The sequence below is a fragment of the Bacillus rossius genome, chromosome 1 (genome assembly GCF_032445375.1).
Source record: "Bacillus rossius redtenbacheri isolate Brsri chromosome 1, Brsri_v3, whole genome shotgun sequence".
NCBI lineage: Eukaryota > Metazoa > Arthropoda > Insecta > Phasmatodea > Bacillidae > Bacillus > Bacillus rossius.
In genome coordinates, this window is record NC_086330.1 from 15,002,161 (window position 1) to 15,020,814 (window position 18,654).

Below are 18,654 nucleotides of genomic sequence, written 5' to 3' on the forward strand. Positions count from 1 at the left end.
CACTTTTGAAACAGTACAGAAATGTTGTAGTGTTGTTTGATATAGGTTTGATAGTCGCAATAATTTTTTTTGGCTCCAAAATGTAGTAGGTTGTTCAGTTCTTTTTATGGGTGTAGCCGTCGTGTGGCGGCAGGTTTTTCGTGCGGGCGCGAAGCAAGGTTGGCAACACGTGCACGCGCGCGGGCATGTTGTGTCGCAAGCATTGGTAGGCCTGCTCGGTGTTGTAATTCATCGCGGCCGCAGCTTGTAGGGCGGGTCACTGGTTCACACACTGTAGGGAGCCTCGCCCTCTGCCATTGTGGCGTGGGGCCAGGATGTTTGCCCCGCTCGTGATTGCTGAAGTGGAACAATAAAACAAGCGTCTCCACCAGTACGTTACACTGCCTTTTTTCCGTGCCATCGACCGTGTTTTGGCTTGTGCGGCAGCGGCCATGTGTCATTTCTTTTTATACAGACGTTGACATAGATGCTAAAATTATTCCGACTTTAATGCACACCCCTATAATCTCTTCTCAGAGTGTTGGTGTGCATGTCACAATTTATAAATAAATAAAATAAAACAAAATAGTTGACTAGTTCAACCAGTAGCCACACCATTTATTAATCAAGATCCAAAAATGAAGCATTGCTAACTTGGTCATACAAACACTTAATATTAACACAACCCACGTTAGTATCGAGTAGTGTTCACTCTCAAGTTTACTCCTGCTTAATACTGTTTATGTCTGAAACCGTGATATGTTTTCGGAGTCAGAAGTTTTGAAAGTCCTACTGCATCATTATTTGAGAACTTATTTTAGTAAGAAAATATGTTTACTAGATCAAATTGTGCCGAATATTTTGTTTTGTTAATTATATTCACACACGGGGTGAAGCTATTAACATCACGGTCCAATTTCAAAGGAAAAAAAAAATTTCTGCATTTAATTTTATGTGCTATTAATTGTTTTATTATGTTAATAATACCAACTACAGAAACAAACAAAGGGATTGGGTTAAGTTTATAACCGTTGTATCACACCACTGTGTTAGTACTGTGTCGAGTACTTAAGTGCCATAACTATCCATGTTTTTGTATTAAGATGATTTTGGCCGAGCCTTAGTGCCCTCAGTTAACCACTTGATCATCTTGTTTTCAGGATTACAGGCCACCCAAGCCAATAACAAAGAAGCATCAAAATATTAATACATGTTAATTTCCACAAAGGGGGAGCAAAAAGCCAGATTGGGGAAAAGGGAATACAGCTGTTGCATCTCATCCAACATTTTTGTTTGTTTTTATATCATGGGAGTGGATCTTATGACCGGAAGAGAAAATTCCCTGACGTGTTTGGCTTCACTTTCACTAGCACATGCTCCATCTGGACTCTTCCAATATCTTAGAGTGGTCACCATAAGCTGTGGTATGAGATATGAAAACGCATACCTTAAATCTAACTCTTCATTGGGTCAAATTTGATCATTGTTGTAGAAATTGGTGACATTTTAGTTTCGTGGAATTCTAGCCTCAATCCTGAAAACTGCTATAAATTTGGGAATATTTTTGACACATTCGCAGCGTATTAATTTTATATATTTGAAATTAGATTCATTAATTTTTTCGTTGCCTCTGTCGAAATTTTATTTTGCTTTACCAGAAAATTGTTATTCTGGGGAGTCATAAATTGCCAAATACACACAAGAAGTATTTAAGAAGTATTTATTGTGAAATTGCTTTTGGTTTTAACTTGGTTTTCAAATAGAAGTGGAAGCCTAAATTATTAACACTTTTTTTAATCGACATTCCTGTATTGAAATCATAAATTACAGTGAACAATATTCCTGTGTGGAATGTATGACATTGAAATAAGGCCTCTGAGCTTCACTCGTATCATAATGTCGCTAAACCCAAACGGTTTCGCTAGGGATTGATTGTTAGTTGACCGAGTTATTATTTTTTTTCCTAACCTAACTAAAACTAAGTGTATTGGAAGGTCCGGATTAGGGGAGGGACCTAGGTGCGTCTCAGGCCGATTTACCATGCAGAGAAGGGTCGCGTACATCATGTGCTAGGAGGGGATTGGCCAGCCATGGCGGCGATTGATGCCATGACTAACTCCCCTCACTCTAGTCTGGATACTTCTAGATAAGTTCGGCCCAGGTAAAACCTGCATAGACACAGGGAAAACCTTGGGCACTGTCATGCGCGTTGCAAATTCGCATGCATTAAGTGTTTGAGAATACAGGAGACAGAGGATGGTGTGGATGGAGTTGGACGGAATCGAAGAGTCTCTACCATTTGGGGGGGGGGGGGGGGGGAGGGGGATGGTTAAGCTCGTGGTCCGCTTTATATTTTGTCCAGTTCTGAGTTTTGTAACCTGGTGGTGAGTGGATATACTGACCACTCAGCTTCCAGGGTTAGTGACTGGTACATAGGCCGATTTAGGGCAGGCGGTTGGGAGGCGTGTTCTATTGGGCGTAGCCTGCAGTCGGGTCTGTGGCCTGATTGGATGTCGTGCCAGCCACGTAACTTAAGGCACGAACCGAGCTCCGTTGTTTCGTCGACACTCCTTGCTGCCCGACATTCTGTTTTTTGCCCCTCCTACTTTTCAACCTCTCGACCTCCTAACGCAATGCGTACACAACTTCGGACGAACCTACGCGCATCGTGCATTGTTTTAATGCCTGTAGCTATCGACGCGAAGTGAACTTCCTGGGGTCATTAACACTACGCCGAACGTACAATAACGCCGAATACCATAAAGTCGAATGCCAAATTGACCACAACGCCGACAGCTAGAAAACTGTTGTGTACCACAACGCCGAAATACAGTAACGCCTAAAAAATGTTCCTGCGGGGGGGGGGGGGGGGGGGGGCACAGGAGCAAAATGAAAAACAACTGCATGAATTTGTGTACATAACCTAACCTAGGCTAGCCTAACCTAACATAACCTAACATAACCTTACCTTACCTTACCTTACCTTACCTTACCTTACCTTACCTTACCTTACCTTACCTTACCTTACCTTACCTTACCTTACCTTAGTCCTCCAATGGCTTTTTTCGGCGTTAATGTATTTCGGCGTTGTGGTACAAGCAGTTTTATAGCTGTCGGCGTTGTAGTCAATTTGGCATTCGGCGTTATTTTTTTCGGCGTTATTGTACGTTCGGCGTTGTGGTGCGTCCCCAACTTCCTGTTGTAATTATCAAAGTATTACCGGACTTTTGATTTTTGAGCATCGTATCTTCGAGGAGGCATGTTTTGAGGTTATTAAACATTTTTTATTTGGTCCGAAATTTTACACGAGTTTGAGTAAACCGTTAGTTTACATTTTGGACCTGAAAGCAAGAGAGTAGCTTGAATGACGATGCTAATAAATTTATTAGTTACTCACTCTTGGAACACCTACATATATAAATGTAGGAAAATAGTTACTGATTGTCATTTGTTTCGTGGTGATAACTTCGACATTGTTCATAATTAGAGACCCGGGAAATTCGCGGGTTCACTGACCTCCAGGATATACTCCAATATCCTCTACACACTCGGGCAAATGCCAACTGTTCATTGGCTGCTGACTTGTGATTCGTCTCGACTGGGTGGCCTGTGATTCGACACTTCTATGAGTGAGGGTCTCTAATTGGCCCTCAGTCCTCCAGATTAACAGTGAACCAATGGCAGAAGCAGCACTAAAGTATAATTATTTGAATTTTAGCATAACACGAAATTAACCCACGAATTTTCCGGGTCTCTATTCATAATGTGGAGGCTGTGTTTTTGCGACTAGCGTGTAAGCCAGCCTTACACGATACCTTAGCAGTTTTCATAACTATGGGTATCGTGTGGGGTGGGCTTTAGTAAGCTTCCAATCGAAACACTGCGACCAATTGATGATCATTTAACTTCCAGCTCTGTCTATACGACACATGATAGGTAATACCCTTACGTGATAGCATTGATAATTAAAAGCAAAGTATTTCATCAGCTGTATTAAAATGAATAGGGCTCTCCGTACTAGTTTTAGATAATGACTTAACTGTGAAGGTCTCGTAGTAACATACATTCTTGACAAAAAAACAGGCCACACGATTATTTCGATAGAAAAAAAATTTAAACCGGAAAGTTCAACAAGTTCTTAAGTTGTCTTGAAGAAAATACAGGATCCCTGATATGAACACTCGCATGTTAGTGGAAGGCATTATCATTTTCACTTGAGGGAACAGGTCATACATGCTCGTTTCAGCAAAGCAACTATTTAAATGGTTTCAGTGGCATAAAACCGCAGATTGATACCCATTTTATTCAAGTACGATGGTCACTATGGACAGTTTTTCTAAAATCGGTCTCTCAATATTTATATAACACTGTGTGACGAAATACTCAAGTGAAAAAAAAAAAAAATTTTCTTCGACGAAAAGAGATTTGACAGTCTTTTTAAAAAGTGTACGATTGTTTTGCCTGAATGACAGATTTGACTAATGCTTTGAAAACAGGTCAGGTTAATGTTCAGTTCTTATTAACCACTCAAGCACGCAACTAAATATGCTTTTTTGTTCAGTATTATAATAATTACATAGTTTTTTTCCTCTCTAAACAGTCATAAAAAATTATCTCGAATACAAAATACTAAAGGAAAAAAATTCTAACTGCTTGTAATAAAATTAGTAACTTAAACTTACGCAAGTTCAACCATTGACTCGCGCTGAAAGAGCATAGATCAGTGGTGACTAGTGTCCATTTTTAGGTGAATTATGCGATTAATAAATAAGACGTATCCGTGCCTATATGAATATGCAAACAAAATGTTAACTCCTTGCAGGTATTTATTTTAGAAAATTTTTATATGCTGCATTTATAACATACTAGTGATATATAGTGTTAATGAAGAAACTTATTTTTTTGGTAAACGTTTTAATATCAACGTTTATATTTAATTAATCTGTCACGTGAATGGGACCTGGACACGCAGATAATATATTTTACAAGTGAACAGTCTTACGTTGTCCATAGCTCGGTGCAGCACCAATGATAGTTATGGGCCCGCCCGCTAGATAGTAGCTTTCATAAAATATTACGAATATAGCTATATTGATTGCGAGAAGTAATGCATAAGCCATTATAAGCCAAACAAACCAGTGGAAATTAATTCACATATTTTTTGGAGTGGCATACCAGGAATTTTGTATCTCGTACTTATTTATATAGAACATACTGTTTTTTTTATTATTACAAAACAGCATAAAGAGTTTCTCACACAGTTCAAGCCCCTGTTACTAAGCAATTGTCAAGTAGTTAAATTAACACTATAAACCTAACACTTTGGATTTTGAACCTCACGTCCGGTTTTTTTTTTTTGCTATTAGTTACGGACCCACCCAACAGATAGTCACATGTCTCGCAAAACATGATTTCCGCCCCCTACTGTAATAGCTAAGAGCGGGAAGCCTTCTTTTCACAAACAAGAGAGCCAAACGTCCGATCGTGCATCTTCGGTTTTTTTTTGTTCATTGTAAAAGTTTAGGTTAGCTACATTATAAATACTTTAAAACATTGTGGACGGTTGATTTGGTTAGGATAGCTACATTAAAGATACTCTGAAATCATGTAAACGGTTTCCTAGCCCTGGATAGCTTCATATTAAAAAGTTATTTGCTAAGCAACCATAAAACGGGCGTGGCTCTCTCGTCTGTGAATTAAAGGCTTCCCGCTAAGAGCAGCATTTTCATGTCGCAATGACGGCACCGCACGTAGTGTGAATGTGAAAACAAGTGCCGTGTAGTTTTCACGATGCGCGGTTGGTAACGCCTGCGTTGGGGTGACGCTCTCCTCTACCCCCACCCCGGGGCGGCGGGGCGCGGACGTGCTTCCCCTCCGCTCCCGGTGATCAGTGATGACTCAGCCCACGTCACAGTCGGCCCCACCTGTTGGTCGCGGGGCGCCCCGGTGGCGCCGTGACACGTCACGGGCCTTCGTGTTCTCAATCTACCTTTTAGTCTTGTTAGTTTGTTGAATTCATACGTTAAAGTGCTAATCAAACCAATCCTTAAATCAGCAAATTACGTTTACTACTTGCAATATCACACACAATACCTCACCGAATGGTTAGAAAAAAAAACTTCAGGAACAAAAATAAATGCATTATCTGATTGTTTTTTGACGTGACAACGTCTAATAAATAGATGAACGCCGGCTGCACGCACGAAAAAGTGTCCCGTTACGCACATTGTCCCGTTACGCGGTGTCCCGTTACGCTCATTGTACGCTTGCGCCGCATCTATCTCTCTTCCACTCGATTGGAACAACCATCGATTTGACTTTTTCGAGGCACATTAAACTAGAAACACTTACATTCGTTTCTTTACTTTTCCTATCATCGTCCTATCCTTAACAGAATAACACAGATTGGAAGAAGTTAAATAGCAAACATGTATAAAAGTTATAGTTAAAATAATCTCTTCGTTAAAGTAATAAACATATTATTGAATTAATGAGTGCAAATAAAAGTAAATTTATCAATTAAATTGTAGATTTCATTTCACCCCTTCTCTGTATCCATACAAAATAGTGATAATTCAATAAAAATGATTCAATTTTATTCATAAAAGTATGCAATCATTTCATCAATATTTTGTTATGACGTCACGTTAAACTATCGTCCGTAAACCGACATTACAGACAACCAATTTTTTCTCTCGAATGTGTTCTACTTGACAGTATTACTCGACAGCATCACATATGGACTGCTTAAATGTTTCTGAATAATTAGGATTCGCAGCGAAATCAATTTTACAGAAACATTTCGGACAGTATTGATGACCTACTTAGATGTTGAGGTTCCCCCAATCATCCCGTCGTTCCCGTAAACATTTGTTTGACGAATTACGTCACTTGGATTTGGTGTTTGCGAATTTAGTTGTTATTTCGGCTTTGATTGTACTTAATAGGCGCGTGAGCCGTATTGAAGGGCCGCAAGGTATTTTTTTTCCTCCATGTTAAAAAAAAAAATAGCTTAGAATGTTAAATAATTGGGAGTGTTGTCTTTTCATATAGTGTAACTGCATGTAATTTTATTTTGTAGAATTAATGGTGTACGGAAAAAAAATTGATTGAAGAACGTCATTCGGGTTACTTCCTGCATCAGCTCGCTTTAGCTGGCTCGACATCCCTGCATTCGGGTTACTTCCTGCATCAGCTCGCTTTAGCTGGCTCGACATTCCTGCAGCTGAACTGAACACACAGTCCAGGGAGCGTTATCGCGAAGCCGGCGATCTTATCAATATCTCCCATTTCTCTCTCTCTTTGATAATTGACTTTTCTGAGGAACGACACGTAAATTATTTCCCCGCGGTATCGTGTTTACCACCAAAATTTTAGATTACAGAAGTTATAATTTATTATGTTACGCGCCTCACATTAAGTTTAGTATGCGTGTGTTCCTTAATGGCTGAACGGTTTTTCATGAAATTTGGTATACCTAAAGCTACAGTTATTGTAGGTCCTGGAAATGGACATAGGATATTTTAATCCCTGAAAAATGTATAGTTCTTATGGGATAGTAACAAAACGTAACTCTGCAAATGCTGATTTTTTTTTTATTTTTAAATTTTGCTTTTCAACGTATGAGATACGTGTACGTCGTGAAATAACACAAAATATTTATTCCGTATAAATGTAAATACATACCTACAGTTCATGTGGGATTATAATAAAAAGTAGCCTACAGTTGCTGAGAGTATGTATTGGTTAAATAACACAATGGGATATTACATATCTCTTAAAAAAATACGGTCACGGGATTCTTGTAAAACGTTACCCTCCACCGTAAATAGTCGGGTAACAATAGAACCTGTAATCGGTTAAGAAATATGCTAGAATTAATTTTGTGTAATTTTGATTCCACGTGAATAATCATTACTCATCTCATGTAAATATTTCATTTAGCATATTGAAAACAGTTTAAAAATATTTGCATTTAAATTTTCATGTTTATTTTTGTATTTGGCCTTAAAATTCAATTTTATTTTCGTATTTGGCCTTAATTCCATTTTATTTTCGTATTCGGCCTTAAAATTCCTTTTATTTTCGTATTTGGCCTTAAAATTCCATTTTATTTTCATATTCGGCCTTAAAGGTTCAGTTTTATTTCACCAGTACTGTACATGTAGAAGTGTGATCTGCCCGTGCGACACCGGGTACCGCGTCTATGCGGTATTGTTCGGAGAACAGCTCGCTGCTGCGTGGGGCCCATCTCTCGGGGGGCGTGGGCCGCCCGGAAGCGTGTCCGGTGGACGGTGGCGGGGAAACGGAAGTGATTTCCTGCCGCGGGCCGTCGTCTGATCACACGCAATTGTGCCGGGCGCGTCCCGCTCTGTCAGCCGTCCGTTCGAAACGGCCGCGGGATAGCGGAGTGGGATGAATCGATGAATGAAACATTTCTGGGGGACGCAGTTCAATTGTTACGCGTTGCGGAAAACCCAGGAATTGACTATATCATGCTCAGGAACAGAATAAAAATTAAACATTAGGAACACCACACGAAGCGGAAAATGAATTCTAAGAAAATAATTGACATTGTGTGTTTATGTAAGTTTTAGACAGTTCTAACCTTAAATGTTATTTTTTTCCGTGTGCGTTAGGGTTCATGTGACGTAATGTGTTTTCTGAATGGCCTATATAATAGTGACTTTACTGCTACAAATATTTTCCCCTGTAAAATATAAATTGGATTTTAGCAACGAATTATTATTTTTCTTTCAGTTAATGTCAATATACACTATTTATGGTATTAAAAAAAATGAAAAAAAAATTGCAAAATTAAAAAAAATATATAGTTAACGATGGTATACGAATTAGGATTTTTAAGCTTTTAGTCACACTGTCATTTCGTAACATATAATTTGTATTTTATATTTTAGCTATTTTTTTGTTTTATGTGGTAATGATTTGAAGTTATAATTATAATACACAGTAATATATAATTTTTTTTCATAGCCCTATAGAACGATGTCGACAAGAACGTAGGGTGCACATTCAAAGTTTGAACTAATCCGTGCATCATTGAGATATAAATATGCAGTCCACTGAAGCTGACTAATAAACTGGAAGGTCTGTAGACGTGTGGGAACGGGAAGCCTTCATTTCACAGACGAGAGAGCCACACCCGAAGTTCCTCGAAGTTCATGCTCCCTTCTTTGATTTTTGATTTCACAGTATCTTCAATGTAGCTATCCTAACCAAATCAACCGTCCACAATGTTTTAAAGTATTTAATAATGTAGCTAACCTAACCTAATTGACCATTAATTGTCATGAGTTACAATGAACAAAAAAAAAAAAAACAAGAAGATGCACGATCGAGCGTTTGGCTCTCTCGTCTGTGAAAAGCAGGCTTCCCTGTGGGAATGGCGGCCGCCTCTTACTCTGCTGCAGTCTCGAGAGAGTGAGACACTACAGTTCCTGTGCCGTGGGCGGCGCGGATCGGGCGGAAAGGCGGCGTGTGGCGGGAAGGCGGGATAACAGTTACAGCCGAGGTCGCCGTGGGCCACACCTGCCCCCTCCCCCCCCCCCTCCTCCTCCTGCAGGAATGCGGCGGGCCGGCCTTGGGTGGTCGCGCGTATCGGCCGCGAGCAAGCGAGGCTTCCCGCGCGCCATGCTTCACAATGCTTCTCCCTTCCCCGTGCGTGCAGATATTCATTTACTTCGGCAACTATACTTTAACGATCAAAGTGGGGAATCCTTCTTTTCACAGAGACGATAGAGCCAAACGTCCGATCGTGCATCTTCGGATTTTTTTTGTTCATTGCAAATTAATATGGCGATGTTGATAAAAAGGATACTAATGGTCAATTAGGTTAGGTACATTATAAATACTTTAAAACATTGTGGACGGTTGATTTGGTTAGGATAGCTACATTAAAGATACGGAAGAAAGATTAGCGAGCATGAACTTCGGGGAACTTCGGGTAACTTCGGGTTTTGGCTCTCTCGTCTGTTGAAAAGAAGGCTTCCCGGTTTCTACGCGCGGCTCCCACGAGACGGCGCCGGTGGTCGACCACGCAAGGTCGCGGCAAACCGGCTCTGCGCCAGAGGCCTCTGGTAGTCTCCAATACGACTACTTTCAGGCCTGGCACACGTGAAGCGACGCGCACGGACACATTGCGTGCGTTGGAAGCGTCTGGTCTTCGCGTTCACCCGCAGCAGCAGTAGTTTCCACGATAAATTACATTGGCTCCATTCTGTTTTGAGGAGATTAACAACAGGTACGATGACGGGTATAATCATGAATACACACTCAATGTCTGGAAACACCATCTAAAAGCGTTGACAATAGAAATTTTCTTCGGGGCAGTATGCGGTCTCTTTCCAACTTCGTCAATGAATAAATCAACATAAATATGACCTGGGAACGATTTCTATTGGACTTCTCGACATGCCGAGGAAATACTCTCGATAAACCGTTCATAGATACAAATGGAACACGCCTAAAATTTAAAATAGTAAGACGACAAACGAAACCTCACTGCAATTTGTGAAGTATATCATATATAAATTATTTTTTTGGGTTACTCATAAAATAATAGGATAATTTGCTAGCAACGTGACCTTAATTGTATTATGCATTTTGTTTTTTTGATCTATGTGAGGTTACAGTAAAACATGTCAAACTTTTTGACAGCCGAGACGAGCGACTTGTTAAAATCTTTTTCTCTTCGAAATGGCGCCTGCATGACGCCGTGTTACGCAATCAGCGACGTGGAAGAACAAAGGACGATCGTGCGAGCTCTCCGTGCTGGATCACGAGTTTGCTGTCTCTTGAGAGAACTGCGCGTCATAGGAAGGAAGCGACTCAAAGCGCGCACGGCGTGGCGGTGTCTGCTTTGGTGACGTCATGGACGTAAAAAAAAAAATCCTTGGCGTGCGCACGACATGTGTGCGTAGCCGTCGGGTGCTCTGGGAGCGGACTCTTACTACACTCACGCACTCACGCACTCGAAGCGACGATGCTAGGCACAGGGTTGGCTGAAGCGACAGTAACGCTTCAAGGCTATGCATAGGAATCACATGAATACAGAGATCTATATAAATAAAAAAAAATCCCCGAAAGTTTTCCCCCGATACGCTTTGAAATTATGACACAACGTTGCATTCGAATACGCGTGTATTTTTATAAACCTGTGTCACACCTGTGACAGGTAAAAAGGTAGATGAAAATATAGAGAGTTACTTTATTGAGATATATATGCAGAGAGTTGCTGTGTATAAGTGTATCTGCTTCAAACAAATTACAAAAGAAAGAATTGATGGAGGCATTAAACGTATGCCGGGGCATAAGCTAGTTTTCGAATAAATAGAAGCGAAAATGAAATAAGAATTGTTGTAAAAAAACTTCAGTTAGCAACAAAGGGTTTGGACTGTTTTCATTATCGTTATCGACATGCTTCATTCACTTCTTTTGTAGTTTCGATTGTTGCATCATCAACCAATATAACGTAACCGCCTTCACCGATATCTCTCGAATTTTTCAATAACTTTAGGAAAAAAAAATTGGGATAGCCACCAAGTATTCCTTTTCCCCCCTCCCTCGTGTGCGTCACTGCTGGCTGGCATGCACCAAACCTAGCATAGTGGACGCTTTTTTTTGTAGGTCAGCCTGTGGGTGTCCGACCTGTGGCCCAGTGGCGGATCCAGGGGTTCACCTCGGGCACTCTAGAATTTCAGAATAGCCAGAGAAAAAATGTCTTAAAATTACTAAATTTGTATTTAATCTACTCACACTACACATAACATCCAACCACCAGATTTGATGATTCTACAAAAAATTCATGAATTGAATATTTTATTGGTTTCAGAAACAATAATTTTTGGTCGGCAATATTAAAGTAGCCGACAACTGTTATTTTTTTTTTGGGGGGGGGGATGGCCCCTGGTGGCCCCCCCCCCCTTGGATCCGCCACTGCCGTGGCCAACGCTTTTTTGTAGGTCAGTCTGTGGGTGTGACCTTGGCCAAGAGTGGCGCGTCAGCGAGTAGTTGTGCCCGGTGTTGCATTGTTCGTCGGGAACTGCAGTGCTTCGTTCGAGGAGACAGCTGTTCTGCGCACGTTTCCCTTCGTGCCGCTACTATGTGAGCCGATGAACGGGCTCAAGTACTGCGGGGTAACAGACCTGGGGCCTATTCCACCATTTAACTTTGCAACTATTCAATTTGCACTTTGCACTTTGCATATAACTGAAAAGTGCAAAGTAAATGTGTTCCACCAAAATTTTTAACCTCTTTGCATTCCTACAGCCAGTCTGCAAAGTCTTTGCATTATTTAATTCATTGTTTACATTGCTGTTGTCTAGTTTGTAGGTTATAGAGTGCATGATGAGTAAGAAAATAGAAGTTGTGCATAAAAAATTAGCAGTATTAGAATTTATAAAAGAAAAAAAGATATATTATTTGCAAGTTTCTCGAGTAGGTACAGTAACACAGAAACAAAAGAAGGAATGGACTGACGTTCTTTTAAAAGCACTATGAATATCATTGTCAATCATGAAAATTATTCTTAATCTGTACACATTCCTTACTGGAACTCTGTCATCTTCATCAGATTCATCACTTGAATGCAATAAAATACGCCTCCTCATTTTCCTTCTTTTACTTTTGTAGGTTATGTGTTTATTTTACTACTACCTATGTTTTCATTTCTCTCAACCACATTAAATTAAATAAAATAATTACTTAGATGCTAAATTTATAACAAACAACACTTTTAACCACCTCAAACTAATTATTTAAATAAGATCACACAATAAAAAGTTAAACTGCAAAAGCAAAATGATATTTGCAAAACCTCTGAAAACTTTGCAAATATTTATATATGAGTTATGCAGAGAGAGATTATTGTGGAACAGAAACACGTTCAAAAGTGCAAAGTCTTTGCACTTTTCGCTTTGCACTTTTCAATTTTTGCTTTGCGAATTCTAATTTTCGTGGAACAGAAGTAAGAAAGAAAAGTGCAAAGTGCAAAGTGAAAAGTTGCAAAGTTTATTGGTGGAATAGGCCCCTGGACGTAACTTGGAGTCTGTCTGCTGTCGGTGACCGAAGACGGTTTTTCTGTTTCACCACAGGCGTATTCGCGACGTTTTAGTTGTTATTGTTCGAAAATAACGTTAAGTAGGTATTATCTGGCAAGGGCGTCTTTTGGTTGTGTGGAAAGGGGGGGGGGGGGGGGTAGCTGAGTTCCTTCCAAAATAGAAAAATACATAAAAATATATAACACCAAAGTCATAGAAAGATGAACTATTGAGAATGCTAAGCAAAATGTAAGATTTTAAAACAGAATTATGGTTTTGAGAGTATTTTTCTATGAAACGGTTCTTATTAAATCGTGTTAATGTTCTACGCACAAACATTACAAAAATAAATTATATTATATCCTTCGCAACCGCCACCCTTATCTTTGGATTGTGTTTTGTTATTATTCTGAGCTCGTTTTGTAGGACTGTGCATTTACATTTTGACACGTTTTCTGATGTTGATTGATCGTATACATGCGTCTGTGACTAAGAAAGGTACTGCCTAAAAATGTTAAATTAAATAACAGCATTTATTTCTCTCTATCTTCGGTTAACCAATTATTTGATAAGGTGACTGCGTGATCCCAAAGCAAACAAGATTGTGAGATATTAGCTCCCTACTGAAGCGACTAAAAGGTTTATAAATAAAAATGTTCGTCACGCATTCACGCTAACGTTAATTAACTGTTCAGATCTCAGAATGCGATTCTCCGAATGCATCGGCAGTGACATCAGGACGTACCTTGAATGTCTTCCTTGTAGAGATAAGGTGTTTGAACGTCATGCTCTCATCCACAGCATAGTTACTAATATAGATCTGACGCCAGTAAGTGGTTTCAAAACTTCCCTTCACAATTCAACACCGTATGATCCATAACTTCATTAGTTACTATTTGGTAACAGGTTAAAAAAAAAAATTGATATATCTTATTTGGCATCACGGGCCAAACAAATAAATATTCTCACCAACAAAAGAAAAGTTTGAAAGCAAACGGCGAGCAGTGTTTCTGTCAGCCCCCCCCCCCTTTTTTTTTTCTCTCTCCACGAATTGAAACTGTTACACAGTTACTGGTTTCTTTGGTTTTACCATTTATCATGTTAGCTCAAGTGCATAGTTGGCTCTAGGTCCAAACATCACTTTTAAATTATCGTTACTTCCCCTTGCCGTCAGAAAGACGTTAAAATATGTACTGTATTATTTTAAATATTTATTCACTTAATGACGAAGTTAAGGCTTCTTACACTTAACCATAGTACTACACAACTACACAAAACCATACTTCATAAACTTATAATACTAAACTAACCGAAACTGATGCGATATACAAGTGGTTACAAACATTACACACAAACATAAGCGGCAGTGCTTGTGGAATCTTTAGTGTTTGCATACATTACTCACATGCTCAGACCAAGACAAATCATTGTTAAAGAAAACACCTATTATGGAACGGGAAAATGCTAGAAAAATATTATTAGGACATACTGTGTTTATTTTTATTTTCATTTTTCAAACTTATCCTTACCTGTGAGAATGTGTATGCCAAAGAGTGAGTTTAGTTATCAAATATATACACGCATCACTGACTGACTGGATCACTGGCTCACTGACTCACTGACTCTCTGTCTCACTGACTCTGTAATGCTGTATGGATTCTGTTTTCAAACGATTACAGTGGGTAACATTTTCATTGCTCTTTGCTGACCTGTTCCTCCTAGCATTGCTGCAGAGTCCGCTGCGCAAAGAAACATGCACGGGAACATAGCGTCATATTTTGACGAGGCCGATAGTTCCAGCATTTTTCAGTGATAAAAGTAGCGAACCGTGGCTTAGTTTTCCACGTTATGACCGCGTATATCTGTTCCAAGTTGTTGGCCTCAACTTGCAAATAATATGAACGTACCAACCGTCAATTTTCCAGCACCAACGATAGGATTATATTGATCGCGAATATATGTAAATACACATTTGAATCGTTGCATGCTAATGTTGTGAACTATATTCAATTGACCACCTTCATACGAATCGCACCGCCAAAAATGGTTGCCGTCCTGGTGTATATTGATTCGTATCTACATCAAGGAAGATTATTGAATGACCAGAGACAGTTAACACGTAATGTAATTTTTCAAGAGGTTCTTTATCTAAAAATCTTCGAATCATTTCATATATATACTAGCTGCAGTACCCGGCGTTGCCCGGGCTAAACACATGGAGCTTTAATGTCTGCGAGTTAAAGCAAACTGGATAGCGCTATATGACAGTGTGGTGTACATAGAGAAATGTCACACAATTACCGTTTGTATGTTTATGACCTATGATTTTTTGTTTACCCATGGCGATCGGTTATTTATTATTTATTATTAATTATAAATTATTAAGACCATTAATCGAAATAAAAACAATAAATGTCAATTTTCATCGAAATCGGTTGACTTGGTGAAGAGTTCACTGGAAACAAACATCAGGACACTGGATTTATATATATTAAGATAATTTTCAATTGCACAATATTCAAATGAATTTAGTTTTTGATAAATATTTCGTGTATATTAAATTAGTGTTAGTTGTGTTCATGATTTATCAACGGGCGCCTTACAACTGACTCATGAGTCATGACATAATATTCCCTCTCTCTCGCGAGCTCCATTGTGCCGAGGAAATGACGTCAGGCGGAGCACTTGTTCGGCTCCAAGGAGAAAGTGGCCGAGAGGGAGCGTGTGTCGCCGAGTATGGCGGCGCGGGTCGCGGCCATGCTCCATGGCGGCGGGACCGGCGCCGGCCGGAAGCGCGTGCCGGCGGGGATGTCCGGCCCTGCACCTGCGGCTCGCCGCTTCCTCGGCCGCGAGTGCGCAGACGAGACAGCCACACCCGAAGTTACCCGAAGTTCATGCTCGCCTTTGTTTTGACGTGACGTCTAATAAATCGATGAACGCCGCGGCTGCACGCACGAAAAAGTGTCCCGTTACGCACATTGTTCCGTTACGCACATTGTTCCGTTACGCTGTGTCCCGTTACGCTGTGTCCCGTTACGCACATTGTAAGCTTGCGCCGCATCCATCTCTCTTCCACTCGACTGTTTATAAAGTGAAGTGAAAAGTTAATGTGGTTTTCATTGCTTATTACAACAACAATTTCGGCAATAAAAGGTTAATTATTCTTGCATTTTTAAAAATCTGATTACTAGTTTAATTTCAAGTATTTATTCTTTTATTACTAAAATAAAAATGATTTCAATTTCATTCATAAAGTATGCAATTATTTCATCAATGTTTTGTTATGACGTTGTCACGTTGAACTTTCGTCCGTAAACCGACTTTACAGACAACCAATTTTTTTTCCCGTTCTATCTCATTGTATAAACCGGTGTGGCATTAAATTTTGCGGTCGATTAGGGTACGTTAGCAACATTATAAATACTTTAAAACATTGTGGATGGTTGGTTATATTCGGTGAGAGTAGCTAAATTAAAAAATACTGTTAAATCATTTTATGGTTGCTTAGCAAATACCTTTTTAATATGTAGCTATCCAGGGCTGGGAAACCGTTATGATTCCACAGTATCTTTAATGTAGCTATCCTAACCAAATATCAACCGTTCACAATGTTTTAAAGTATTTATAATGTAGCTAACCTAACCTAATTGACCATTAGTTATCATGAGTTACAATGAACAAAAAAAAAAAAAAAAAAAAAAAAAACCCGAAGATGCATGATCGGTCGTTTGGCTCTCTCGTCTGTGAAAAGATGGCTTCCCGTCTCCTCGGTCACGAGTGCGCAGACGCGCGCGTTCGCCGTACCGGCGCCCCGTCGCGGAGGCCTTCCGTGACGCACGCGAGCCGTTCCTGTCGCTCGCCGGGCGCAGTCGTTCGTTTGTTTCTGGGTCGCGGCGATCCTTATCGTGTTTATTGCATTTTTACCTTGGCCGCAGTCAGGGATGCTGTCTATAAAAAATAAAAATGCAAAAATGTTCGTTCATCATCATACATCTCAGAAAGTTCTTCACCGATCTGCTTTAAATTTTTGACTATATACTTTGCATTCGATTACACGCGTGTTTTATATACCTATGTCACACCTGTGACAGGTAAAAAGATCGATAAAAATATAGATAGGTAAAAATATATATACATAAATGTTCCTGTGTTCGTCTTCTGTTTTGTAAAGATAACGATATGGAAAGGAAAATATGGACAAAGAGAGAGATACACAGATACATATATAGAGATAATTTGAAAGCTAGTGAGGTATATATAGAGATGTAGAGATATTGATAGAAATATGCATATATATATATTCATATATAATATATTTTCAGAGATAGAGAGGGATAGACATTTTTGAATACATAAATATGAGATTTATAGAGTAATACATAAATAGAGTTAAAGATAAATATAATTAAATGCTTTGTATATGTGTATCTACTTCAAACAAATTACAAAAATTATTTTAGAGGCATTGCAACACATGTTCGGGCATTAGCTAGTCATATAACAATTCTTTATACTTGAAACTAAATAAACGGTGTGCGCGCCGCCGGAAGCGACGATGCAGCGTGTGTAGCAGATTGCCCAGCCCCCCCCCCCCCCCCCAATCCAAACCCCCATCCATACCCCCGGTGAAAGGAGGCGTCTGTCACGTGACATTTAGCGCTGCGAGGTCCCCTCCCTGCTCTTTTACCGCACGGCAACCTCAGGGAGGTCTTGGAAGCAGGGACAGTGAAGGCTTATTGCTCAAGTCACACAAGGAGAGACTTGACAGTTGCTCACGTAACTATCAGAGACTTGGACAGCCAAACAACTATTGTGATGTAATAAACTAAGCGAACACAATTCATTTAGCACCGGTCAAGGAGGAGGGGGTGGCTGCCATATTTTTTGTTTTTGGAATACAGCCTCTTTTATAAGGGAGAAATTAGGGCCACACAATAATAAACAATAACCAACCTGTTAGTAAATGTTTCAGAAATTTTGTTCATATATTTATATTTCCACTTCCTCCTCCCCCTGCCTTAAGATATTCCCTTGGAACTGGACTAAGTAAACAAGTACCAATAATTGTTTGATAGTTTTTATAAAAGTATTCACATGTCAAAACATCTTTCCTTTATATGAACACTTTTTACTGAAATACGTATACCACCAAACATGAACAATACTCTCAAATATTTTCCTCAAAACCTAACTTGATCACAAAATTTTTTTAATTTTTTTTTAAAAAAATGTTTTTGTTTTGATTTACCTGTCAAGGCTAATCCATTATAGGTGGAAGCGACTGAGTAATAATGAAATAAAATGGCATGCTGAAAGGATTGTATCAGACCACCTTTCTCTATAACTACGTACACTAAACTTACTTTGTAACCAAACAAGTTATTGCAACACCACCAGTAAAAATTTTAGGTTAAAATACACACTTCCATTCAATTTTGTTCATACTGTAATACATACACACACACATACACACACATACACACACACATACACACACATACACACACATACACACACATACACACATACACATGCATACACACACATACATACACACACATCCATACATACACACATACATACACACATATATACACACACATATATAGCCTACATA

At 39.5% G+C, this 18,654-nt stretch overlaps 1 protein-coding gene across 46 annotated transcripts in view; it reads left to right on the forward strand.

Moving 5' to 3' along the window:
* LOC134528633 (tropomyosin) overlaps positions 1–18,654 on the forward strand; it is a 117,603-nt gene that overhangs the window by 65,238 nt on the left and 33,711 nt on the right. The window lies entirely within an intron of this gene.